Raw genomic sequence first — 27,174 nt, 5'->3', positions numbered from 1 at the left:
TGTACAACTCCGCCAGTCACGGCATCTGCTGGTCAATCAGGAAGTGCCCCCACTGCAGCATCTACCCAACTTCTTGAGAAGGAGGTTCCCGTCTTCCTCCTCCTCCTTTTCTTTCTCCTTCTGTTCTTCTCCTCCTCCTCCTCTTCCGTGCCGAATGTGACAAGAGGCAACCCATTTCTTCCGCTGTTTTACATCCAGCAGATCGCGCTCTGGGTCGTCTCTGTAACAAAGCCCCTTCTCACTCGGGCTGATCGTTAGCCTGACTCACAGGAGACCCGGCCAGAGGTGACGAGGAGGCTGTCACTGGATGTCAAACCCAGTATTCAGAGCCCGGAACTCGCATCTCCACTCGCCGGAGTGAGGCGGAGGTTACATGCAGAAAACGGCCCAGGATGGTGGGGTGGTGGAGAAACTGTAAAAACACATCTCGGGGACAAAGCAGCCGATCCCAGCAACAACAACAACTTGTATTTATACAGTACCTTTAACGTAGTAAAACATCCTGAGGCGCTGCACAGGAGCGTTATCAAACAAAATTTAACACCGAGCCACATGAGATATTAGGGTAGATGGTCAAATAGGTCGGTTTAAAGAGCATCTTAAAGGAGGAGAGAGAGGCAGAGAGGTTTAGGGAGGGAATTCCAGAGCTTAGGGCCCAGGCAGCTGAAGGCACGGCCACCAATGGCGGAGCGATTGAAATTGGGAATAAAAACAGAAAATGCTGGAAATACTCTCCCATTCCCTCCTCTCCCAGTCCCTCCTCTTCCAGTCCCTCCTCTCCCAGTCCCTCCTCTCCCATTCCCTCCTCTCCCAGTCCCTCCTCTCCCAGTCCCTCCTCTCCCATTCCCTCCTCTCCCAGTCCCTCCTCTCCCATTCCCTCCTCTCCCAGTCCCTCCTCTCCCAGTCACTCCTCTCCCATTCCCTCCTCTCCCATTCCCTCCTCTCCCAGTCCCTCCTCTCCCAGTCCCTCCTCTCCCATTCCCTCCTCTCCCAGTCCCTCCTCTCCCATTCCCCACCCACCTCAGCTCCCCCCCTCCCGCCCAATACCTACCAGAGGCTCGCTACCGGTGACGCGGTGGCCCGAATTTCGAATGTTCTTTGCCGGTGAGCTGCCGGAGGAGACCCAGCAGGTTTCTGCAGCGCCCCGCCCAAGCCTGAGGCCCAAGGCCCGATATTGGGTGTGCCTGGGGCCTACCCATCCGGTGGTCAAGCCCTGCTGCCCAGTTATTGCCGGCAGGCCGGCACAAACCAATTCCAAGGCCGATGTTTTTCTGCGCTCAGTGAGCCTGGAAAATATTACGAACATCTGTTACTATTTCAGTCTTCAATCATTATCACAAATACTTTAAATTCTGCCCCTGAAGTCCAGGCAGCCCGTGCCAAAAAGCTCCATGAGAAACAACAACCAAACACAGAGATCAACTGGCAGCAGACTGGCACCCTACTCTCAGTCAACGGGTGGGCACCACCTTCAATCTCTGATGCCCCCGACCGTGAGAGAGTTTCCACGTTCTCTATTATTGAAGGGATAATGAATTGATGACGAAAAAGGACTTGCATTTCTATAGCACCTTTCACAACCTCAGGACGTCTCAAAGCGCTTCACTGAAGGACTTTTTGAAGTGTAGTCACTGTTGTAATGTTGGAAACGCGGCAGCCAATTTGCACACAGCAAGCTCCCACAACAGCAATGAGATAAATGACCAGATAATCTGTTTTTAGTGATGTTGGTTGAGGGATCAATATTGAGGGGGTGGTTGCAGCAGGAATCATGCTGCCCAGCGGAAGGCACTTCACCCGATGGCCTTGATACTCTGTGTGAGAATGGCCACAGCCTCGCCTCTAGCGCTGTTGGTAGGGAGCGTCAGAGCAGAGGTGGGGGTCCAGGGATGGCGGGGGGCGTTCCAGGGATGGCGGGGGCTGGGGGATAGGGCGGCTGTGCGAGCTACAGCACCTCCATTATCCTTTGCACATCACGGGCTGTCAACGAAAGTCCACCTCTGTCAGCTTTAATGCCAGTCGGGGCGAGAGCTCGCTACTGGTATTGATTGTCAATGTGAGAGCTCGTTAATGTTAATGACCGTCAGTGCGAGAGGTTGATGGTGCCATTGCCCGTTGGGGGAGGAGCTCGATGATGGTATTGCCCGTTGGGGGAGTTCGATGATGGTATTGCCCGTTGGGAGGAGCTTGATGATGGTATTGCCCGTTGGGGGAGCTCGATGATGGTATTGCCCATTGGGGGAGGAGCTCGATGACGGTATTGCCCGTTGGGGGAGGAGCTCGATGATGGTATTGCCCGTTGGGGGAGGAGCTCGATGATGGTATTGCCCGTTGGGGGAGGAGTTCGATGATGGTATTGCCCGTTGGGAGGAGCTCAATGATGGTATTGCCCATTGGGGGAGCTCGATGATGGTATTGCCCATTGGGGGAGCTCGATGATGGTATTGCCCATTGGGGGAGGAGCTCGATGATGGTATGGCCCGTTGGGGGGGGAGTTCGATGATGGTATTGCCCGTTGTGGGGGGGAGTTCGATGATGGTATTGCCCATTGGGGGAGCTCGATGATGGTATTGCCCGTTGGGGGAGGAGCTCGATGATGGTATTGCCCATTGGGGGAGGAGCTCGATGACGGTATTGCCCGTTGGGGGGGGAGTTCGACGATGGTATTGCCCGTTGGGGGGGGGGGGAGTTCGATGATGGTATTGCCCGTTGGGGGAGGAGCTTGATGACGGTATTGCCTGTTGGGGGAGGAGCTCGATGATGGTATTGCCCGTTGGGGGAGGAGCTCGATGATGGTATTGCCCATTGGGGGAGGAGTTCGATGATGGTATTGCCCGTTGGGAGGAGCTCAATGATGGTATTGCCCGTTGGGGGAGCTCGACAATGGTATTGCCCATTGGGGGAGCTCGATGATGGTATTGCCCATTGGGGGAGGAGCTCGATGATGGTATTGCCCGTTGGGGGGGGAGTTCGATGATGGTATTGCCCATTGGGGGGGGGAGTTCGATGATGGTATTGCCCGTTGGGGGAGCTCGATGATGGTATTGCCCGTTGGGGGAGGAGCTCGATGATGGTATTGCCCATTGGGGGAGGAGCTCGATGACGGTATTGCCCATTGGGGGGGGGGAGTTCGACGATGTTATTGCCCGTTGGGGGGGGGGGAGTTCGATGATGGTATTGCCCGTTGGGGGAGGAGCTCGATGATGGTATTGCCCATTGGGGGAGCTCGATGGTGGTATTGCCCGTTGGGGGAGGAGCTCGATGATGGTATTGCCCGTTGGGGGAGGAGCTCGATGATGGTATTGCCCATTGGGGGAGCTCGATGGTGGTATTGCCCATTGGGGGAGGAGCTCGATGATGGTATTGCCCGTTGGGGGAGCTCGATGATGGTATTGCCCATTGGGGGAGCTCGATGGTGGTATTGCCCGTTGGGGGAGGAGCTCGATTATGGCATTGCCTGTTGGGGGAGCTCGATGGTGGTATTGCCCGTTGGGGGAGGAGCTCGATGATGGTATTGCCCGTTGGGGGAGGAGCTCGATGACGGTATTGCCCATTGGGGGGGGAGTTCGACGATGTTATTGCCCGTTGGGGGGGGGGGAGTTCGATGATGGTATTGCCCGTTGGGGGAGGAGCTCGATGATGGTATTGCCCATTGGGGGAGGAGCTCGATGATGGTATTGCCCGTTGGGGGAGCTCGATGATGGTATTGCCCATTGGGGGAGCTCGATGGTGGTATTGCCCGTTGGGGGAGGAGCTCGATGATGGCATTGCCTGTTGGGGGAGCTCGATGATGGTATTGCCCATTGGGGGAGGAGCTCGATGATGGTATTGCCCGTTGGGGGGGGAGTTCGACGATGGTATTGCCCATTGGGGGGGGGGAGTTCGATGATGGTATTGCCCGTTGGGGGAGGAGCTCGATGATGGTATTGCCTGTTGGGGGAGCTCGATGATGGTATTGCCCGTTGGGGGAGGAGCTCGATGATGGTATTGCCCGTTGGGGGAGCTCGATGATGGTATTGCCCGTTGGGGGAGCTCGATGATGGTATTGCCCATTGGGGGAGCTCGATGATGGTATTGCCCGTTGGGGGAGCTCGATGATGGTATTGCCCATTGGGGGAGCTCGATGATGGTATTGCCCATTGGGGGAGGAGCTCGATGACGGCATTGCCCGTTGGTGAGAGAGCCCATCAGTGGCTCACTGGCACTGCCTGTCATCGGTGGAAATGCCGGTTGGGTGGGATTCTCCTCCGGGGTGAGTTGGCGATCAGCGAGAATGCCCGTGGCGTTGATCCCTTGGCTCCAGCGGGTGAGTGCAATAAGAAACAATGTTTCAGATCAGACATTTGCACAGCGCACTACGATGTGTCATTAAATAAAACACAAACTAGATTTTATAATAACACAGTGCTGTTTTGTAACCTTTGTATTTCTGGCTCCGCTGTTTAAAATCTATCGAGTGCGGTTGGAAGCAAAGTACAAAGATTGAAATCCCTGGGTGCACCCCAAGAGCATTTGTATGATCAACGCACCAGCTATTTCTGGTTTTATGTCAGGTTTTGAAAATGAGTTTTGTTCCCTGTGATTTTAACTTGAGGTTTCGAAACGTTCCTGTAAATTCACATGGGGATCGGGCAGGAAAGTAGAGTGTTGAGGTGGAAGATCAGCCATGATCTTATTGAATGGTGGGGCAGGCTCGAGGGGCTGAATGGCCGACACCTGCTCCTAATTCTGGTGCTCTCATGTTTTTATGATAACTGCTTCGCACTGGAAAGCACGAGCTAACAGTTGGCACAGTGCCCACAGTCTGAGCTTGTGGAGAGAAGTTTAGGAACTGTGGAGGAGTAGAGAGATTTGGATGTACATGTACAGAAATCACTAAAAACTAGCAGACGTGTCGAAAAAAATAATTTAACAGGCTAATGGAATGTTGGCCTTTAACTCAAGGGGACTGGAATACAAGAAAGTGGAAGTGATACTTCACTTGTATCTTCTTAGGCTTCTTCTTCTCAGGCAGTCCCTCGGAACCGAGGATGACTTGCTTCCACATTAAAAATGAGTTCTCAGGTGACTGATTAGCCCAATGCGGGACCTACAGTCTCTGTCACAGGTGGGGCAGACGGTGGTTGAAGGGGCGGGTGGGTGGGGTGCTTGGGTTGACGTGCGCTCCTTCCGCTGCCTGCGTTTGGCTTCCGCTTGCTCCCGGCGCAGAGACTTGAGGTGTTCGGCGCCTTCCCGGATGCTTCTCCTCCACTTTGTGCGGCCTTGGGTCAGGGATTCCCAGGTGTCGGTGGGGATGTTACACTTTTTCAAGGAGGCTTTGAGGGTGTCCTTGAAGTGTTTGTTCTGCCCACCTGGGGCTCTGTTGCCGTGTCGGAGCTCCGAGTAGAGCGCTTGTTTTGGGAGTCTCGTATCGGGCATGCGGACGATGTGACCCGTTCATCGGAGCTGATCGAGCGTGGTCAAAGCTTCGATGCTGGAGATGTTGGCCTGAGCGAGAACACTGACGTTGGTGCGCCTATCCTGCCAATGGCTAAAGCTCTGGTCAGACCCCATCTGGAGCGACTGTGTTCAGTTCTGGGCACCGCACCTCAGGAAGGTTATATTGGCCTTGGAAGGGTTAAATTGCGAGGACAGGTTGCATAGGCTGGGCTTGTATTCCCTCGAGTTTAGAAGATTAAGGGGTGACCTAATCGAGGTGTTTAAGATGATTAAAGGATTCGATAGGATAGCTAGAGAGAAACTATTTCCTCTGGTGGGGAGAGTCCAGAACAAGGGGGCAGAACCTTAAAATTAGAGCCAGGCCGTTCAGGGGTGATGTCAGGAAGCACTTCTTCACACAAAGGGTGGTGGAAATCTGGAACTCTCCCCCAAAAAGCTGTTGAGGCCGGGGGTCCACTGAAAGTTTCAGAACCGATTTCTGTTAGGCCAGGGTCTCAAGGAACACAGAGCAAAGACGGGTGGACAGAGTTGAGGTTCAGATCAGCCATGATCTAATAGAATGGCAGGACAGGCTCGAGGGGCTGAATGGCCTCCTCCTGAAGAACAGTGCAAGATCCAAGTTTCTTTTACACAACGTTTAAGGCATCAGAGGGGTGAAATTGGACCTCGTTGGGCCTGTTTTACTGGCGCAAAATGGGAACAAAGGGGCCGCTTCGGGCCCCAAGGATGCCTGAAAAACCTCCAACTCCAAATTGGGTTGGACAATTTTTCAGGTGTTCCTGGTAGCCGCCTAAAGCAGGCGCTCGGCCCCTTGCACATTTCCGGACGGTTGTACCGAAGGTGTACGGCGCTTCCAGAACGGAAGGTGCTGGGGCTACACAGCCCAGCAGGAGCACCCAAGGGTTAACCCACAAGCTGGGCTTTTGATAAGGTCCCGCATAAGAGATTAGCGTGCAAAGTTAAAGCACATGGGATTGGGGGTAAGGTACCGACTTGGATAGAGAACTGGTTGGCAGATAGGAAGCAAAGAGTTGGAATAAACGGGTCTTTTTCCAAGTGGCAGGCAGTGACTAGTGGGGTACCGCAGGGATCGGTCCTTGGACCCCAGCTATTCACAATATATATTAATGATCTAGATGAGGGAACTAGATGTAATATCTCCAAGTGTGCAGACGACACAAAGCTGGGTGGGCGTGTGTGCTGTGAGGAGGATGCTGAGAAACTCCAGTATGATCTGGACAGGTTGGGTGATTGGGCAGATGCAGTACAATGTGGATAAATGCGAGGTTATCCACTTTGGTGGCAAAAACAGGAAGGCGGATTATTATCTGAACGGCAATAGATTGGGAGAAGGGGAAGTGCAACGAGACCTGCTGTTTGTGGGACCTTGCTGTGCACAAATTGGCTGCTGCTTTTCTCACATTACAACAATGACTCCACTTCAAAAGTACATCATTGGCTGTGAAACGCTTTGGGGCGCCCTGAGGTTGTAAAAGGCGCTATAGAAATGCAAGTCTGTCTTTTTTCTTTTTTTCTATCTCTCTATAGTTTTGGTTGCTAGGGACTGCGGGTTTGCTGACTTTTGTAGAGTGACTTCAGTGAGGGGGCGGGGGAGAGGGGAGTGACCACAGTGAGGGGAGTGAGCACAGTGAGGGGGCTGGGGAGAGGGGAGTGACTACAGTGAGGGGGCTGGGGAGAGGGGAAGTGAGCACAGTGAGGGGGCTGGAGAGCGGGGAGTGACCACAGTGAGGGGGCTGGGGAGAGGGGAGTGAGCACAGTGAGGGGGCTGAGGAGAGGGGAGTGACCACAGTGAGGGGGCTGGGGAGAGGGGAGTGACCACAGTGAGGGGGCTGGAGAGAGGGGAGTGACCACAGTGAGGGGGCTGGGGAGAGGGGAGTGAGCACCGTGAGGGGGCTGGGAGAGGGGAGTGACCACAGTGAGGGGGCAGGGGAGAGGGGAGTGAGCACAGTGAGGGGGCTGGGGAGAGGGGAGTGACCACAGTGAGGGGCTGAGGAGAGGGGAGTGACCACAGTGAGAGGGCTGGGGAGAGGGGAGTGACTACAGTGAGGGGGCTGGGGAGAGGGGAGTGACCACAGTGAGGGGCTGGAGAGAGGGGAGTGACCACAGTGAGGGGGCTGGGGAGAGGGGAGTGACCACAGTGAGGGGGCTGGGGAGAGGGGAGTGAGCACAGTGAGGGGGCTGGGGAGAGGGGAGTGACCACAGTGCGGGGCCTGGGGAGAGGGGAGTGACCACAGTGAGGGGGCTGGGGAGAGGGGAGTGACTACAGTGAGGGGGCTGGGGAGAGGGGAGTGAGCACAGTGGGGGGGCTGGAGAGCGGGGAGTGACCACAGTGAGGGGGCTGGGGAGAGGGGAGTGAGCACAGTGAGGGGGCAGGGGAGAGGGGAGTGACACACAGTGAGGGGGCTGGGGAGAGGGGAGTGACCACAGTGAGGGGCTGAGGAGAGGGGAGTGACCACAGTGAGAGGGCTGGGGAGAGGGGAGTGACTACAGTGAGGGGGCTGGGGGAGAGGGGAGTGACCACAGTGAGGGGGCTGGAGAGAGGGGAGTGACCACAGTGAGGGGGCTGGGGAGAGGGGAGTGACCACAGTGAGGGGGCTGGGGAGAGGGGAGTGAGCACAGTGAGGGGCTGGGGAGAGGGGAGTGACCACAGTGCGGGGCCTGGGGAGAGGGGAGTGACCACAGTGAGGGGGCTGGGGAGAGGGGAGTGACTACAGTGAGGGGGCTGGGGAGAGGGGAGTGAGCACAGTGGGGGGGCTGGAGAGCGGGGAGTGACCACAGTGAGGGGGCTGGGGAGAGGGGAGTGAGCACAGTGAGCGGGCTGGGGAGAGGGGAGTGAGCACAGTGAGGGGGCTGGGGAGAGGGGAGTGAGCACAGTGAGGGGGCTGGGGAGAGGGGAGTGACTACAGTGAGGGGGCTGGGGAGAGTGGAGTGACTACAGTGAGGGGGCTGGGGAGAGGGGAGTGACCACAGTGAGGGGCCCTGAGGAGAGGGGAGTGAGCACAGTGAGGGGGCGGGAGAGGGGAGTGACCACAGTGAGGGGGCTGGGGAGAGGGGAGTTACTACAGTGAGGGGCCTGGTGAGAGGGGAGTGACCACAGTGAGTGGGCTGCGGAGAGGGGAGTGAGCACAGTCAGGGGGCTGGGGAGGGGGGAGTGACCACAGTGAGGGGGCTGAGGAGAGGGGAGTGACCACAGTGAGGGGGCTGGGGAGAGGGGAGTGACTACAGTGAGGGGCTGGGGAGAGGGGAGTGAGCACAGTGGGGGGGCTGGAGAGCGGGGAGTGACCACAGTGAGGGGGCTGGGGAGAGGGGAGTGACTACAGTGAGGGGGCTGGGGAGAGGGGAGTGAGCACAGTGGGGGGGCTGGAGAGCGGGGAGTGACCACAGTGAGGGGGCTGGGGAGAGGGGAGTGACCACAGTGAGGGGGCTGTGGAGAGGGGAGTGACTAAAGTGAGGGGGCTGGGGAGAGGGGAGTGAGCACAGTGAGGGGGCTGGGGACAGGGAGTGACTGCAGTGAGGGGGCTGGGGAGAGGGAGTGACTAAAGTGAGGGGGCTGGGGAGAGGGGAGTGAGCACAGTGAGGGGGCTGGGGAGAGGGGAGTAACCACAGTGAGAGGGCTGGAGAGAGGGGAGTGACCACAGTGAGGGGCCTGGGGAGAGGGGAGTGACCACAGTGAGGGGGCTGGGGAGAGGGGAGTGACCACAGTGAGGGGGCTGGAGAGAGGGGAGTGTCTACAGTGAGGGGGTGGGGAGAGGAGTGACTACAGGGAGGGGGCTGGGGAGAGGGGAGTGAGCACAGTGAGGGGGCTGGAGAGAGGGGAGTGACCACAGTGAGGGGGCTGGGGAGAGGGGAGTGACCACAGTGAGGGGGCTGGAGAGAGGGGAGTGACCACAGTGAGGGGGCTGGAGAGAGGGGAGTGACCACAGTGAGGGGGCTGGGGAGAGGGGAGTGAGTACAGTGAGGGGGCTGGGGAGAGGGGAGTGAGCACAGTGGGGGGGCTGGAGAGCGGGGAGTGACCACAGTGAGGGGGCTGGGGAGAGGGGAGTGAGCACAGTGAGGGGGCTGAGGAGAGGGGAGTGACCACAGTGAGCGGGCTGGGGAGAGGGGAGTGACTACAGTGAGGGGGCTGGGGAGAGGGGAGTGAGCACAGTGGGGGGGCTGGAGAGCGGGGAGTGACCACAGTGAGGGGGCTGGGGAGAGGGGAGTGAGCACAGTGAGGGGGCTGGGGAGAGGGGAGTGAGCACAGTGAGGGGGCTGGGGAGAGGGGAGTGACTACATTGAGGGGGCTGAGGAGAGGGGAGTGACTACAGTGAGGGGGCGGGGGAGAGGGGAGTGACTACAGTGAGTGGGCTGGAGAGCGGGAGTGACCAAAGTGAGGGGGCTGGGGAGAGGGGAGTGACCACAGTGAGGGTGCTCGGGAGAGGAGAGTGACTACAGTGAGGGGGCGGGGGAGGGGAGTGACTGCAGTGGGGGGGCTGGGGAGAGGGGAGTGACTTCAGTGAGGGGGCAGGGGAGAGGGGAGTGACTACAGTGAGGGGGCTGGGGAGAGGGGAGTGAGCACAGTGAGGGGGCTGGGGAGAGGGGAGTGACCACAGTGAGGGGGCTGGGGAGAGGGGAGTGACTACAGTGAGGGGGCTGGGGAGAGGGGAGTGAGCACAGTGGGGGGGCTGGAGAGCGGGGAGTGACCACAGTGAGGGGGCTGGGGAGAGGGGAGTGACCACAGTGAGGGGGCTGGGGAGAGGGGAGTGACTAAAGTGAGGGGGCTGGGGAGAGGGGAGTGAGCACAGTGAGGGGGCTGGGGACAGGGAGTGACTGCAGTGAGGGGGCTGGGGAGAGGGAGTGACTAAAGTGAGGGGGCTGGGGAGAGGGGAGTGAGCACGGTGAGGGGGCTGGGGAGAGGGGAGTAACCACAGTGAGAGGGCTGGAGAGAGGGGAGTGACCACAGTGAGGGGCCTGGGGAGAGGGGAGTGACCACTGTGAGGGGGCTGGGGAGAGGGGAGTGACCACAGTGAGGGGGCTGGAGAGAGGGGAGTGTCTACAGTGAGGGGGCTGGGGAGAGGGGAGTGACCACAGTGAGGGGGCTGGAGAGAGGGGAGTGACCACAGTGAGGGGCCTGGGGAGAGGGGAGTGACCACAGTGAGGGGGCTGGAGAGAGGGGAGTGACCACAGTGAGGGGGCTGGGGAGAGGGGAGTGACCACAGTGGGGGGGCTGGAGAGCGGGGAGTGACCACAGTGAGGGGGCTGGGGAGAGGGGAGTGACTACAGTGAGGGGGCTGGGGAGAGGGGAGTGAGCACAGTGAGGGGGCTGGAGAGCGGGGAGTGACCACAGTGAGGGGGCTGGGGAGAGGGGAGTGAGCACAGTGAGGGGGCTGAGGAGAGGGGAGTGACCACAGTGAGCGGGCTGGGGAGAGGGGAGTGACTACAGTGAGGGGGCTGGGGAGAGGGGAGTGAGCACAGTGGGGGGGCTGGAGAGAGGGGAGTGACCACAGTGAGGGGGCTGGGGAGAGGGGAGTGAGCACAGTGAGGGGGCTGGGGAGAGGGGAGTGAGCACAGTGAGGGGGCTGGGGAGAGGGGAGTGACTACAATGAGGGGGCTGGGGAGAGGGGAGTGACTACAGTGAGGGGGCTGAGGAGAGGGGAGTGACTACAGTGAGGGTGCGGGGGAGAGGGGAGTGACTACAGTGAGTGGGCTGGAGAGCGGGAGTGACCAAAGTGAGGGGGCTGGGGAGAGGGGAGTGACCACAGTGAGGGGGCTGGGGAGAGGGGAGTGACTACAGTGAGGGGGCGGGGGAGGGGAGTGACTGCAGTGGGGGTGCTGGGGAGAGGGGAGTGACTTCAGTGAGGGGGCGGGGGAGAGGGGAGTGACCACAGTGAGGGGAGTGAGCACAGTGAGGGGGCTGGGGAGAGGGGAGTGACCACAGTGAGGGGGCTGGGGAGAGGGGAGTGACCACAGTGAGGGGGCTGGGGAGAGGGGAGTGACCACAGTGAGGGGGCTGGGGAGAGGGGAGTGACCACAGTGAGGAGGCTGGAGAGAGGGGAGTGACCACAGTGAGGGGGCTGGGGAGAGGGGAGTGAGTACGAGACTTGGTAGCGGAGTGTACGGAAGAGACTTTATTGATATGCAGTAATAGTTGATCAGAACTGCATACAGAGAGTGAGTTTTTCGGTTTCTGTATCTTTCAAGTACACTCTGACCAACTGTTGAAACCATGCTCCTTTACACACCATACACTGACTATAATAAAGGAAAATGTCATAGATAAGCCTGTATGATGGAACAAAAGAAACTGCTGGAAACACTCAGCAGGTCAGGCAGCATCCGTGGAGAGATAACAGAGTTAACGTTTCAGGGCGGTGACCCTTCGTCAGAACAGGAAAAAGTTAGAGATGTAACAGGTTTTAAGCAGGGGCAGAGACAGGTAAAGAGGGGAGGAGAGAAGAAAACAAAAGGGACGGTCTGTGATAGGGTGGACGGTAGGAGAGATTAAATGTCGCAAATGGGGATGGCAGAATCATCAACAGCTGCCGTCTGAAAAAATGGGGGCCGAGGTTATGATCTGAAAATGTTGAACTCAATGTTGAGTCCAGAAGGCTGTAAAGTGTCTAATCGAAAGATGAGGTGCTGTTCCTCGAGCTTACGTTGAGCTTCATTTGAACAGTGCTTTCCCAAATCCTTTGAAAACATAGTACAGGAAACTCTCGTTTAAACGACACCTAAATATCCGGAATTCTCTATTAACCAACAAAATTCTCACTCCGAAAACAACACCTCAATAACCGGAAATGTTGCCGAGTCCGAGTCTCCCGCGGTGGCCGAGTTAGTCAGTGGGGGTAGTTCTCCAAACTGCCACTACTCGGCTTCTTGGCGCTGTCGGAAGTCCGAACACCTCAATAACAGGAGTCTGACTCTCCCGCGCTGCCGGTAGTCTCTTCTGATCCGCCAATTGCTGTATTCTGCACATTTCTTGATTTTTTTTGTTTTTGTTTGTTAAAAATAGCCTCGGTAGATAACCCTCTCCGTCATCCGGAATTTTTAATCAACGGGCAACACGCCGGTCCCGTCGGTGCCGGATACCAAAGAGTTTCCTGTATCTGTGTAAAAAGTTGTTGACCTCAGAACTACTCCCCCTACACGAGACTTCCTGATGTCCTAGCATCCTCGAAGTAAACGCTTCACCAACTGCGATCTGTAGCTAATGGATCCCTGCTACCCATGTCTATCACTCTAAACCCAAACATAGAAACATAGACCCCTAGAAGATAGGAGCAGGAGTAGGCCATTCGGCCCCTCGAGCCTGCTCCGCCATTCAATGAGATCATGGCTGATCATCCAAACTCAGTACCCTGTTCCTGCCTTCTCCCCATATCCCTTGATCCCTTTAGCCTTAAGAAATATATCTAACTCTTTCTTGAATATATTTAATGAATTGGCCTCCACCGCCTTCTGTGGTAGAGAATTCCACAGGTTCACCACTCTCTGGGTGAAGAAATTCCTCCTCATCTCTGTCCTAAATGGCTTACCCCTTATCCTTAGACTGTGACCCCTGGTTCTGGACTCCCCCGCCATCGGGAACATCCTTCCTGCATCTAGTCTGTCTAGTCCTGTTAGAATTTTATAAGTTTCAATGAGATCCCCTCTCATTCTTCTAAACGCCAGCGAATATAAGCCCAATCGACCCAATCTCTCCTCATACGTCATTCCTGCCATCCCAGGTATCAGTCTGGTGAATCTTCGCTGCACTCCCTCCATGGCAAGAACATCCTTCCTCAGATAAGGCGACCAAAACTGCACACAATACTCAAGGTGTGGTCTCACCAAGGCCCTGTACAACTGCAGCAAGACATCCTTGCTCCTGTACTCGAATCCTCTTGCTATGAAGGCCAGCATGCCATTTGCCTTCTTAACCTCCTGCTGCACCTGCATGCTTACCTTCAGTGACTGGTGCACAAGGACACCCAGGTCTCATTGCACTTCCCCTTCTCCCAATCTATTGCCGTTCAGATAATAATCTGCCTTCCTGTTTTTGCCACCAAAGTGGATAACCTCGCATTTATCCACATTATACTGCATCTGCCATGCATCCGCCCAATCACCCAACCTGTCCAAATCATACTGGAGTTTCTTGGCGTCCTCCTCACAGCACACACGCCCACCCAGCTTTGTGACATCTGCAAACTTGGAGATATTACATCTAGTTCCCTCGTCTAGATCATTAATATATATTGTGAATAGCTGGGGTCCTAGGACCGATCCCTGCGGTACCCCACTAGTCACTGCCTGCCACGCGGAAACAGACCTGTTTATTCCAACTCTTTGCTTTCTGTCTGCCAACCAGTTCTCTATCCAAGTCAATACCTTGCCCCCAATCCCATGTGCCTTAACTTTGCACACTAATCTCTTATGCCTTTTGAAAGCCTTTTGAAAGTCCAAATACACCACATCCACTGGTTCTCTCTTATCTATTCTACCAGTTACATATTCAAAAAATTCCAGTAGATTAGTCAAGCATGATTTACCTTTTGTAAATCCATGTTGACTTTGTCCGATCCTGTCACTGTTTTCCAAGTGTTCTGCTATTACATTTTTTATAATGGACTCTAGCATTTTCCCCACTACCGATGTCAGGCTTACCGGTCTATAATTCCCCTTTTCTCTCTACCACCTTTTTTGAATAGTGGGGTTACATTAGCTACCCTCCAATCCATGGGAACTGTTCCAGAGTCTATAGAATTTTGGAAGATGACCAGCAATGCATCTACTATCTCTAGGGCCACTTCCTTAAGTACCCTAGGATGTAGATTATCAGGCCCTGGGGATTTATTGGCCTTCAATCCCGTCAATTTCCCTAACACCATTTCCCTACAAATACTGATTTCATTCAGTTCCTCCCTCTCACTAGACCCTACGTTCCCCGACATCTCTGGGAGGTTATTTGTGTCCTCCTTTGTGAAGACAGAACCAAAGTATGTATTTAATTGGCCAGCCATTTCTTTGTTCCCCATTATAAATTCCCCTGATTCTGACTGCAGGGAGTGAGGATACAGTGAGGGGATTGGGGAGAGGGGAGTGACGATAGTGAGGGGATTGGGGAGAGGGGAGTGAGGATACAGTGGGGGGATTGGGGAGAGGGGAGTGATGATACAGTGGGGGGATTGGGGAGAGGGGAGTGAGGATACAGTGAGGGGATTGGGGAGAGGGGAGTGAGGATACAGTGGGGGGATTGGGGAGAGGGGAGTGAGGAAACAGTGAGGGGATTGGGGAGAGGGGAGTGAGGATACAGTGAGGGGATTGGGGAGAGGGGAGTGATGATACAGTGGGGGGATTGGGGAGAGGGGAGTGAGGATACAGTGAGGGGATTGGGGAGAGGGGAGTGAGGACAGTGAGGGGATTGGGGAGAGGGGAGTGACGATAGTGGGGGGATTGGGGAGAGGGGAGTGACGATAGTGGGGGGATTGGGGAGAGTGGAGTGACAATACAGTGAGGGGATTGGGGAGAGGGGAGTGACGATAGTGGGGGGATTGGGGAGAGGGGAGTGAGGATACAGTGAGGGGATTGGGGAGAGGGGAGTGAGGATACAGTGAGGGGATTGGGGAGAGGGGAGTGATGATACAGTGGGGGGATTGGGGAGAGGGGAGTGAGGATACAGTGAGGGGATTGGGGAGAGGGGAGTGAGGACAGTGAGGGGATTGGGGAGAGGGGAGTGACGATAGTGGGGGGATTGGGGAGAGGGGAGTGACGATAGTGGGGGGATTGGGGAGAGTGGAGTGACAATACAGTGAGGGGATTGGGGAGAGGGGAGTGACGATAGTGGGGGGATTGGGGAGAGGGGAGTGAGGATACAGCGGGGGGATTGGGGAGAGGGGAGTGAGGATACAGTGGGGGGATTGGGGAGAGGGGAGTGATGGTAGTGAGGGGATTGGGGAGAGTGGAGTGACAATACAGTGAGGGGATTGGGGAGAGGGGAGTGACGATAGTGGGGGGATTGGGGAGAGGGGAGTGACGATACAGTGAGGGGATTGGGGAGAGGGGAGTGAGGATACAGCGGGGGGATTGGGGAGAGGGGAGTGAGGATACAGTGAGGGGATTGGGGAGAGGGGAGTGATGGTAGTGAGGGGATTGGGGAGAGGGGAGTGACGATAGTGGGGGGATTGGGGAGAGGGGAGTGACGATACAGTGAGGGGATTGGGGAGAGGGGAGTGAGGATACAGTGGGGGGATTGGGGAGAGGGGAGTGAGGATACAGTGGGGGGATTGGGGAGAGGGGAGTGACGATAGTGGGGGGATTGGGGAGAGGGGAGTGATGGTAGTGAGGGGATTGGGGAGAGGGGAGTGAGGATAGTGAGGGGATTGGGGAGAGGGGAGTGACGATACAGTGAGGGGATTGGGGAGAGGGGAGTGAGGATAGTGAGGGGATTGGGGAGAGGGGAGTGAGGATACAGCGGGGGGATTGGGGAGAGGGGAGTGAGGATACAGTGGGGGGATTGGGGAGAGGGGAGTGATGGTAGTGAGGGGATTGGGGAGAGGGGAGTGAGGATAGTGAGGGGATTGGGGAGAGGGGAGTGAGGATACAGCGGGGGGATTGGGGAGAGGGGAGTGAGGATACAGTGAGGGGATTGGGGAGAGGGGAGTGATGGTAGTGAGGGGATTGGGGAGAGGGGAGTGAGGATTGTGAGGGGATTGGGGAGAGGGGAGTGAGGATACAGCGGGGGGATTGGGGAGAGGGGAGTGAGGATACAGTGGGGGGATTGGGGAGAGGGGAGTGATGGTAGTGAGGGGATTGGGGAGAGGGGAGTGAGGATAGTGAGGGGATTGGGGAGAGGGGAGTGAGGATACAGTGAGGGGATTGGGGAGAGGGGAGTGACGATAGTGGGGGAATTGGGGAGAGGGAGTGACCCCACAAATGTCTGACTGGCACTGCCGTTGAGTTGGCGTCGAGTGGGTGATGATCGCTCCGCTGTCTTTGTGTTGCAGGGATGCTGAAGGATGCGTACGACGACTTCCGCTACGTGTACTTCGCCTGCGGAGCGGTTTTGATCGTCGCGAGTATTTACCTGTTCATCGGCAACGCCATAAACTACCGGCTCCTCGAGAAGGAGAGACAAGCAGAAGAGCGGAAATCAAAACAGGAAGCGACAATTGACCTCAACGAGACCAAACCGGACATTTCATCCACGGGCCAAAAAGATCAAGATGGAACTGCAGAGCAGGACACGGATATTTAAGGGTGGAAGGAGATCCAGCGCCCATTTATTTCACACCTTTGATCTTGTTGGGGTTCTCGCCAGTTTTCCACCCTCACGCGTCTGGAGAGATGCAGTGAGAGATTGTTGGAGTGTCGAAGTTGGGGAATATTCATCGTGGGGGCATAATTCACTGTAATCTCTGCGCACCCCCATGCTCCGCTCACCCCCACTTCCCCCTTCCCCTCTCAATCGCTGTGGCCTCCATTCATCCAAGGGTTGCCAACCCTTCTGTCCTGGAGTCTCCAGAAACTAAAGGTTGATCTTCTGGACACAACAGTCAAAAAAAATCACAGGGGCATTAAAGTAATTGTGCATTTTTAAAAAATCATTCTCTTTGCACACTTTTGTGTATTAGCGACGCAAAGATATTGGAGGTGGAGAACAAAGGCTGTTTTGAGCAGGCGAGGCAGGAGGTCGGCGTGGAAACCGCCAGGAATATGTCCAATTGGGAGTTGGCAACAATAATGCGTCCCCTTTGGGAGTGGGGTGTGGTGGGAGGGAGGGTGTGGGGTGAGACAGGCACTCGCCTCAATTTAGGTGCTCACTGTGGGTGGGCTTTAGACCCTCTGGTCAGTCCAGCCTGTCCCACATGTCTCACAGTATGGACAGCCTCCACCACACCCCAAAAACCCCGCCATCTTCTGGCAGATTTAAAAACCCCAAGGCAATTTGGGAGAGGGGGGTGGGGGGGCGGGGGGAGAGCTAATTTGGAAAATTCCTCTGCGACCCCCACCCCCCAGCCCTGCTACAGCTGATCAAAAACTAGCCCAGGAGATTCCTCGGGGCCTGATAATTCTATGCAGCACCTACCTCTTGTACAACGTGATCTTCACCCCAGCTAGCAACAAAGGAATTCAGTGAACGGACATCCACCACAAGCGCCGGTAGCCTGCTCCAGAGCTCCACTCTTCCCCGGGAAAAGAACCACCTCCTGAACATCTAACTTGGGCACTTGTACAACTTAAAATTGTGACCATCCCCCACGGTCCTCCCTCGCACAGGCTCTCTGCATCGCCCCCCTCCACCGGGTCAGAATAGAACCCACCTGCCTCACAGATCAATAATAAAACCTACCTTCCCCACATTATCACTGCTTGTACCTTGTGTCAAGTGAATCTCACCTTCAGGTAGTTGGACCCTGCCAGCTCAGGCTGGTGGTCGCGAGCGAGCAGACTACTGAAAGTTGCAGTTAAAAATGAGAATTGTTTTTCAACCCTGCTTCACGTCAAACCTGTGGGTGAAGCAGAACTCACCCGTTCATTGCTGTCGGGGGGCATGGGGAGGCTGCTGATGAGGCAGAGGTGTTAGGGAGAGGCCCACCTATCCAAAATCCTCTCCAAATAGCCAGGGTCCTGTGCCTTGGACGGGGAACAGAGCGAGAGTCCTGGGCCTTGTACAGGGAACAGAGCGAGAGTCCTGGGCCTTGGACGGGGAACAGAGCGAGAGTCCTGGGCCTTGTACAGGGAACAGAGCGAGAGTCCTGGGCCTTGTACAGGGAACAGAGCGAGAGTCCTGGGCCTTGTACAGGGAACAGAACGAGAGTCCTGGGCCTTATTAATGCTGCAAATCCATTGGCAGGATAGGCGCACCAACGTCAGTGTTCTTGCTCAGGCCAACATCCCCAGCATCGAAGCTTTGACCACGCTCAATCAGCTCCGATGGACGGGTCACATTGTCTGCATGCCCGATACGAGACTTCCAAAACAAGCGATCTACTCGGAGCTCCGGCACGGCAAGAGAGCCCCAGGTGGGCAGAGGAAACGCTTCAAGGACACCCTCAAAGCCTCCTTGAAAAAGTGCAACATCCCCACCGACACCTGGGAATCCCTGGCCCAAGACCGCACAAAGTGGAGGAGAAGCATCCGGGAAGGCGCTGAACACCTCGAGTCTCTTCGCCGGGAGCAAGCGGAAGCCAAGCGCAGGCAGCGCAAGGAGCGCACGTCAACCCAATCACCCCACCCACCCGCCCCTTCAACCACCGTCTGCCCCACCTGTGACAGAGACTGTAGGTCCTGCATTGGACTCATCAGTCACCTGAGAACTCATTTTTAATGTGGAAGCAAATCATTCTCGGTTCCGAGGGACTGCCTAAGAAGAAGAAGATTAACTGGTAGCCCTGAGGGTTAGAGCGAGAATCGCCCACTTAGTCTGACACTGGAGTCACAGAAGAATATTAATGAACCAGTTGGGTTTTTCACAGTTAATTTTCCTGATGCTCCCCCACAGATTGCCAGTTGCTGGAATTCACTCCTTGCTCTGGTGGAATTTGTACTCAACAACCTTAGGATTGCTCGGCTTCTACCAGAACCACAATTTACATAGAATTTACAGCCATTTGGCCCAACTGGTCTATACTGGCTCTTCCCACCCTACCTCATCTCACCCTATCAGCATATCCTTCTAAACCTTTCTCCCTCTTGTGTTTATCTAGCTTCCCCTTAAATGTATCTATACTATTCGCCTCAACCACTCCCTGTGGTAGCGAGTTCCACATTCTCACCACTCTCTGGGTAAAGAAGTTTCCCCTGAATTCCCTGCTGGATTTATTAGTGACTCTCTTATATTTATGTGCCTCTAGTTCTGGTCTCCCCCAGAAGTGGAAACATCTTCTCTACGTCTACCCTATCGAAACCCTTTTATAATTTTAAAGACCTCGGTCAGGTCACCCCTCAGCCTTCTCTTTTCTAGAGAAAAGAGCCCCAGCCTGTTCATCCTTTCATACTAGTTATAATCTCTCAGTTCTGGTATCATCCTAGTAAATCTTTGTTGCACGTTCTCCAGTGCCTCTGTATCCTTTTTATAACATGGAGACCAGAACTGTGTTCAGTGCTCCAAGTGTGGTCTAACCAAAGTTCGATACAAGTTTAACATAACGTCTCTACTTTTCAAATCGATTCCTCTAAAAATTAACCCCAGTGCTTTGTTTGCTTTTTTTAATGGCCTTGTTATTGTGCCCACCATGGGCAGTTTGTGAATTCAGTTTGAACAAAATCTGTAAATGAGTAACAGTGGCCACGAATCTATCGGCTTGTCATAAAAAACCCAACGGGTTCACTAACGTCCCTTTCGGGAAGGAAACCTGCTGTCCTTACCCGGTCTGGGCCTACACGTGACTCCAGTCCCCACACCAACGTGATTAACTCTCAGCAGGCCTCTGAAATGGCCCAGCAAAGCCCCTCTGTTGTATCAAACTATTATCAGCGGTTCAAGAAGATGGCGCCCACCACCACCTTCTCAGGGTAACTGGCGGATGGGCAATAAATGCCGGCCTTGCCAGCAACGCCTACATCCCCGAGAATGAAGTGCAGTGAAATGATTCTAATTCTGAGGAAGGATCTGCTGATCAATGCAATGGTGCCGAGTTTTTTTAACCAGAGATGGTTGTACCTGGAGTTTACCTTCCAGAGGTCACTACGTTCTGTTCTGTTGTGTTCCCTCAGTGTCGCTCCGATGGGATGAAAGCATTTTTCCCTCTCCCCCCACCCCCCTCCGCCTCTCATGTATTGAATCCAAGCAGGCATGAGGGTTTAGGAGGTCGTAGAGATGGGCCTTTGTATTAAGCCATGGACCTCAACTTTCATTTCCAGCAATAACTAACTGATGGACAATCGGCCTCAACCGCTCTGGAGACAGTAGGAGCCCGCAGACTGTCTGGGTGTCCTCACCCCCCGCAGAGCGTCTGTGGAGTCCCTGCTCCCGCAACGTGCGCTGGGAGGGAGTCCAATTGGATGATAAACTGAGGTCCCTTTTGGCTTGGTGCTCCCTAGAACAGCGAAGCTCTCGAGAATCATTGCAGTGACCTGTCCAGTATTCACGCTTATGCCACCAGTGCCCCCCAGTATTTATGCCCTTCCTCCAGTGCCCAGTTGTTTGGACGACCCTCATCCAGTGTCCAGTGCAGTATTTGGTGCAGTGCTCTGGGTGGGCTGATGCTCTCATGAGGGATGTACATTCTCTACCTCATTTTCTCAAAAAAAAAAACAGGATCCACACACTGCCTCGGGAAATGCGGATTCAGTGCTCAGCACCAGTTATTTTGACAAACCCATTGTACTATTTGTCCAACATTTCAGTCTGTGACAATCAAAATGTAAATTTATTTTGTGTTCTCACCTACATGTAACAGAAATTGAATATAAAATTAAGAAATTGATGTCAAATTTGTACAGGATATTGGTTATGTCACAGTTGGAGTACAGTGTGCAGTTCCAGGCACTCTGTTATAGGAAGATTATCGGAGCCATAGAAAGGGGACAGCAAAGATCCACTGGAGTTATACTCGGAAGGAGTGATTGTAGTTATAAAGAAAGACTCAAAAGGTTAAGGCTATTTTCACAGGACCAGAGAGGGTTACGTGGGTCTTAATAAAGGTTTTCAAAGTGACTGAAGATTTTGAGAGGGTAAATAGTAACAGATCGTTTCCACTGGTTGGTGTATCGCTAACGAGGAGACACGGACTGAGGATTTGCAGCAGAAGAACATAGGAATGTACAACTCCGCCAGTCACGGCATCTGCTGGTCAATCAGGAAGTGCCCCCACTGCAGCATCTACCCAACTTCTTGAGAAGGAGGTTCCCGTCTTCCTCCTCCTCCTTTTCTTTCTCCTTCTGTTCTTCTCCTCCTCCTCCTCTTCCGTGCCGAATGTGACAAGAGGCAACCCATTTCTTCCGCTGTTTTACATCCAGCAGATCGCGCTCTGGGTCGTCTCTGTAACAAAGCCCCTTCTCACTCGGGCTGATCGTTAGCCTGACTCACAGGAGACCCGGCCAGAGGTGACGAGGAGGCTGTCACTGGATGTCAAACCCAGTATTCAGAGCCCGGAACTCGCATCTCCACTCGCCGGAGTGAGGCGGAGGTTACATGCAGAAAACGGCCCAGGATGGTGGGGTGGTGGAGAAACTGTAAAAACACATCTCGGGGACAAAGCAGCCGATCCCAGCAACAACAACAACTTGTATTTATACAGTACCTTTAACGTAGTAAAACATCCTGAGGCGCTGCACAGGAGCGTTATCAAACAAAATTTAACACCGAGCCACATGAGATATTAGGGTAGATGGTCAAATAGGTCGGTTTAAAGAGCATCTTAAAGGAGGAGAGAGAGGCAGAGAGGTTTAGGGAGGGAATTCCAGAGCTTAGGGCCCAGGCAGCTGAAGGCACGGCCACCAATGGCGGAGCGATTGAAATTGGGAATAAAAACAGAAAATGCTGGAAATACTCTCCCATTCCCTCCTCTCCCAGTCCCTCCTCTTCCAGTCCCTCCTCTCCCAGTCCCTCCTCTCCCATTCCCTCCTCTCCCAGTCCCTCCTCTCCCAGTCCCTCCTCTCCCATTCCCTCCTCTCCCAGTCCCTCCTCTCCCATTCCCTCCTCTCCCAGTCCCTCCTCTCCCAGTCACTCCTCTCCCATTCCCTCCTCTCCCATTCCCTCCTCTCCCAGTCCCTCCTCTCCCAGTCCCTCCTCTCCCATTCCCTCCTCTCCCAGTCCCTCCTCTCCCATTCCCCACCCACCTCAGCTCCCCCCCTCCCGCCCAATACCTACCAGAGGCTCGCTACCGGTGACGCGGTGGCCCGAATTTCGAATGTTCTTTGCCGGTGAGCTGCCGGAGGAGACCCAGCAGGTTTCTGCAGCGCCCCGCCCAAGCCTGAGGCCCAAGGCCCGATATTGGGTGTGCCTGGGGCCTACCCATCCGGTGGTCAAGCCCTGCTGCCCAGTTATTGCCGGCAGGCCGGCACAAACCAATTCCAAGGCCGATGTTTTTCTGCGCTCAGTGAGCCTGGAAAATATTACGAACATCTGTTACTATTTCAGTCTTCAATCATTATCACAAATACTTTAAATTCTGCCCCTGAAGTCCAGGCAGCCCGTGCCAAAAAGCTCCATGAGAAACAACAACCAAACACAGAGATCAACTGGCAGCAGACTGGCACCCTACTCTCAGTCAACGGGTGGGCACCACCTTCAATCTCTGATGCCCCCGACCGTGAGAGAGTTTCCACGTTCTCTATTATTGAAGGGATAATGAATTGATGACGAAAAAGGACTTGCATTTCTATAGCACCTTTCACAACCTCAGGACGTCTCAAAGCGCTTCACTGAAGGACTTTTTGAAGTGTAGTCACTGTTGTAATGTTGGAAACGCGGCAGCCAATTTGCACACAGCAAGCTCCCACAACAGCAATGAGATAAATGACCAGATAATCTGTTTTTAGTGATGTTGGTTGAGGGATCAATATTGAGGGGGTGGTTGCAGCAGGAATCATGCTGCCCAGCGGAAGGCACTTCACCCGATGGCCTTGATACTCTGTGTGAGAATGGCCACAGCCTCGCCTCTAGCGCTGTTGGTAGGGAGCGTCAGAGCAGAGGTGGGGGTCCAGGGATGGCGGGGGGCGTTCCAGGGATGGCGGGGGCTGGGGGATAGGGCGGCTGTGCGAGCTACAGCACCTCCATTATCCTTTGCACATCACGGGCTGTCAACGAAAGTCCACCTCTGTCAGCTTTAATGCCAGTCGGGGCGAGAGCTCGCTACTGGTATTGATTGTCAATGTGAGAGCTCGTTAATGTTAATGACCGTCAGTGCGAGAGGTTGATGGTGCCATTGCCCGTTGGGGGAGGAGCTCGATGATGGTATTGCCCGTTGGGGGAGTTCGATGATGGTATTGCCCGTTGGGAGGAGCTTGATGATGGTATTGCCCGTTGGGGGAGCTCGATGATGGTATTGCCCATTGGGGGAGGAGCTCGATGACGGTATTGCCCGTTGGGGGAGGAGCTCGATGATGGTATTGCCCGTTGGGGGAGGAGCTCGATGATGGTATTGCCCGTTGGGGGAGGAGTTCGATGATGGTATTGCCCGTTGGGAGGAGCTCAATGATGGTATTGCCCATTGGGGGAGCTCGATGATGGTATTGCCCATTGGGGGAGCTCGATGATGGTATTGCCCATTGGGGGAGGAGCTCGATGATGGTATGGCCCGTTGGGGGGGGAGTTCGATGATGGTATTGCCCGTTGTGGGGGGGAGTTCGATGATGGTATTGCCCATTGGGGGAGCTCGATGATGGTATTGCCCGTTGGGGGAGGAGCTCGATGATGGTATTGCCCATTGGGGGAGGAGCTCGATGACGGTATTGCCCGTTGGGGGGGGAGTTCGACGATGGTATTGCCCGTTGGGGGGGGGGGGAGTTCGATGATGGTATTGCCCGTTGGGGGAGGAGCTTGATGACGGTATTGCCTGTTGGGGGAGGAGCTCGATGATGGTATTGCCCGTTGGGGGAGGAGCTCGATGATGGTATTGCCCATTGGGGGAGGAGTTCGATGATGGTATTGCCCGTTGGGAGGAGCTCAATGATGGTATTGCCCGTTGGGGGAGCTCGACAATGGTATTGCCCATTGGGGGAGCTCGATGATGGTATTGCCCATTGGGGGAGGAGCTCGATGATGGTATTGCCCGTTGGGGGGGGAGTTCGATGATGGTATTGCCCATTGGGGGGGGGAGTTCGATGATGGTATTGCCCGTTGGGGGAGCTCGATGATGGTATTGCCCGTTGGGGGAGGAGCTCGATGATGGTATTGCCCATTGGGGGAGGAGCTCGATGACGGTATTGCCCATTGGGGGGGGGGAGTTCGACGATGTTATTGCCCGTTGGGGGGGGGGGAGTTCGATGATGGTATTGCCCGTTGGGGGAGGAGCTCGATGATGGTATTGCCCATTGGGGGAGCTCGATGGTGGTATTGCCCGTTGGGGGAGGAGCTCGATGATGGTATTGCCCGTTGGGGGAGGAGCTCGATGATGGTATTGCCCATTGGGGGAGCTCGATGGTGGTATTGCCCATTGGGGGAGGAGCTCGATGATGGTATTGCCCGTTGGGGGAGCTCGATGATGGTATTGCCCATTGGGGGAGCTCGATGGTGGTATTGCCCGTTGGGGGAGGAGCTCGATTATGGCATTGCCTGTTGGGGGAGCTCGATGGTGGTATTGCCCGTTGGGGGAGGAGCTCGATGATGGTATTGCCCGTTGGGGGAGGAGCTCGATGACGGTATTGCCCATTGGGGGGGGAGTTCGACGATGTTATTGCCCGTTGGGGGGGGGGGAGTTCGATGATGGTATTGCCCGTTGGGGGAGGAGCTCGATGATGGTATTGCCCATTGGGGGAGGAGCTCGATGATGGTATTGCCCGTTGGGGGAGCTCGATGATGGTATTGCCCATTGGGGGAGCTCGATGGTGGTATTGCCCGTTGGGGGAGGAGCTCGATGATGGCATTGCCTGTTGGGGGAGCTCGATGATGGTATTGCCCATTGGGGGAGGAGCTCGATGATGGTATTGCCCGTTGGGGGGGGAGTTCGACGATGGTATTGCCCATTGGGGGGGGGGAGTTCGATGATGGTATTGCCCGTTGGGGGAGGAGCTCGATGATGGTATTGCCTGTTGGGGGAGCTCGATGATGGTATTGCCCGTTGGGGGAGGAGCTCGATGATGGTATTGCCCGTTGGGGGAGCTCGATGATGGTATTGCCCGTTGGGGGAGCTCGATGATGGTATTGCCCATTGGGGGAGCTCGATGATGGTATTGCCCGTTGGGGGAGCTCGATGATGGTATTGCCCATTGGGGGAGCTCGATGATGGTATTGCCCATTGGGGGAGGAGCTCGATGACGGCATTGCCCGTTGGTGAGAGAGCCCATCAGTGGCTCACTGGCACTGCCTGTCATCGGTGGAAATGCCGGTTGGGTGGGATTCTCCTCCGGGGTGAGTTGGCGATCAGCGAGAATGCCCGTGGCGTTGATCCCTTGGCTCCAGCGGGTGAGTGCAATAAGAAACAATGTTTCAGATCAGACATTTGCACAGCGCACTACGATGTGTCATTAAATAAAACACAAACTAGATTTTATAATAACACAGTGCTGTTTTGTAACCTTTGTATTTCTGGCTCCGCTGTTTAAAATCTATCGAGTGCGGTTGGAAGCAAAGTACAAAGATTGAAATCCCTGGGTGCACCCCAAGAGCATTTGTATGATCAACGCACCAGCTATTTCTGGTTTTATGTCAGGTTTTGAAAATGAGTTTTGTTCCCTGTGATTTTAACTTGAGGTTTCGAAACGTTCCTGTAAATTCACATGGGGATCGGGCAGGAAAGTAGAGTGTTGAGGTGGAAGATCAGCCATGATCTTATTGAATGGTGGGGCAGGCTCGAGGGGCTGAATGGCCGACACCTGCTCCTAATTCTGGTGCTCTCATGTTTTTATGATAACTGCTTCGCACTGGAAAGCACGAGCTAACAGTTGGCACAGTGCCCACAGTCTGAGCTTGTGGAGAGAAGTTTAGGAACTGTGGAGGAGTAGAGAGATTTGGATGTACATGTACAGAAATCACTAAAAACTAGCAGACGTGTCGAAAAAAATAATTTAACAGGCTAATGGAATGTTGGCCTTTAACTCAAGGGGACTGGAATACAAGAAAGTGGAAGTGATACTTCACTTGTATCTTCTTAGGCTTCTTCTTCTCAGGCAGTCCCTCGGAACCGAGGATGACTTGCTTCCACATTAAAAATGAGTTCTCAGGTGACTGATTAGCCCAATGCGGGACCTACAGTCTCTGTCACAGGTGGGGCAGACGGTGGTTGAAGGGGCGGGTGGGTGGGGTGCTTGGGTTGACGTGCGCTCCTTCCGCTGCCTGCGTTTGGCTTCCGCTTGCTCCCGGCGCAGAGACTTGAGGTGTTCGGCGCCTTCCCGGATGCTTCTCCTCCACTTTGTGCGGCCTTGGGTCAGGGATTCCCAGGTGTCGGTGGGGATGTTACACTTTTTCAAGGAGGCTTTGAGGGTGTCCTTGAAGTGTTTGTTCTGCCCACCTGGGGCTCTGTTGCCGTGTCGGAGCTCCGAGTAGAGCGCTTGTTTTGGGAGTCTCGTATCGGGCATGCGGACGATGTGACCCGTTCATCGGAGCTGATCGAGCGTGGTCAAAGCTTCGATGCTGGAGATGTTGGCCTGAGCGAGAACACTGACGTTGGTGCGCCTATCCTGCCAATGGCTAAAGCTCTGGTCAGACCCCATCTGGAGCGACTGTGTTCAGTTCTGGGCACCGCACCTCAGGAAGGTTATATTGGCCTTGGAAGGGTTAAATTGCGAGGACAGGTTGCATAGGCTGGGCTTGTATTCCCTCGAGTTTAGAAGATTAAGGGGTGACCTAATCGAGGTGTTTAAGATGATTAAAGGATTCGATAGGATAGCTAGAGAGAAACTATTTCCTCTGGTGGGGAGAGTCCAGAACAAGGGGGCAGAACCTTAAAATTAGAGCCAGGCCGTTCAGGGGTGATGTCAGGAAGCACTTCTTCACACAAAGGGTGGTGGAAATCTGGAACTCTCCCCCAAAAAGCTGTTGAGGCCGGGGGTCCACTGAAAGTTTCAGAACCGATTTCTGTTAGGCCAGGGTCTCAAGGAACACAGAGCAAAGACGGGTGGACAGAGTTGAGGTTCAGATCAGCCATG

The 27,174-nt window shown here is 54.9% G+C and overlaps 1 long non-coding RNA gene across 1 annotated transcript in view; it reads left to right on the top strand.

The window, feature by feature from the left end:
* Positions 1-25,104: 25,104 nt before the first annotated feature.
* The window catches only part of LOC147105005 (uncharacterized), a 77,851-nt gene continuing 75,781 nt past the window's right edge, over positions 25,105-27,174 (top strand). Inside the window, exon 1 of the long non-coding RNA XR_015081667.1 lies at positions 25,105-25,492. This is a non-coding gene — a long non-coding RNA (uncharacterized LOC147105005). The remainder of the gene's footprint in view (positions 25,493-27,174) is intronic.

This window comes from Somniosus microcephalus, chromosome 18 (genome assembly GCF_052327205.1).
Source record: "Somniosus microcephalus isolate GS21.2 chromosome 18, FLI_Smic_1.0, whole genome shotgun sequence".
In the NCBI taxonomy this organism is placed as follows: Eukaryota; Metazoa; Chordata; class Chondrichthyes; order Squaliformes; family Somniosidae; genus Somniosus; species Somniosus microcephalus.
This window is presented reverse-complemented; position numbering and strand designations above follow the sequence as displayed.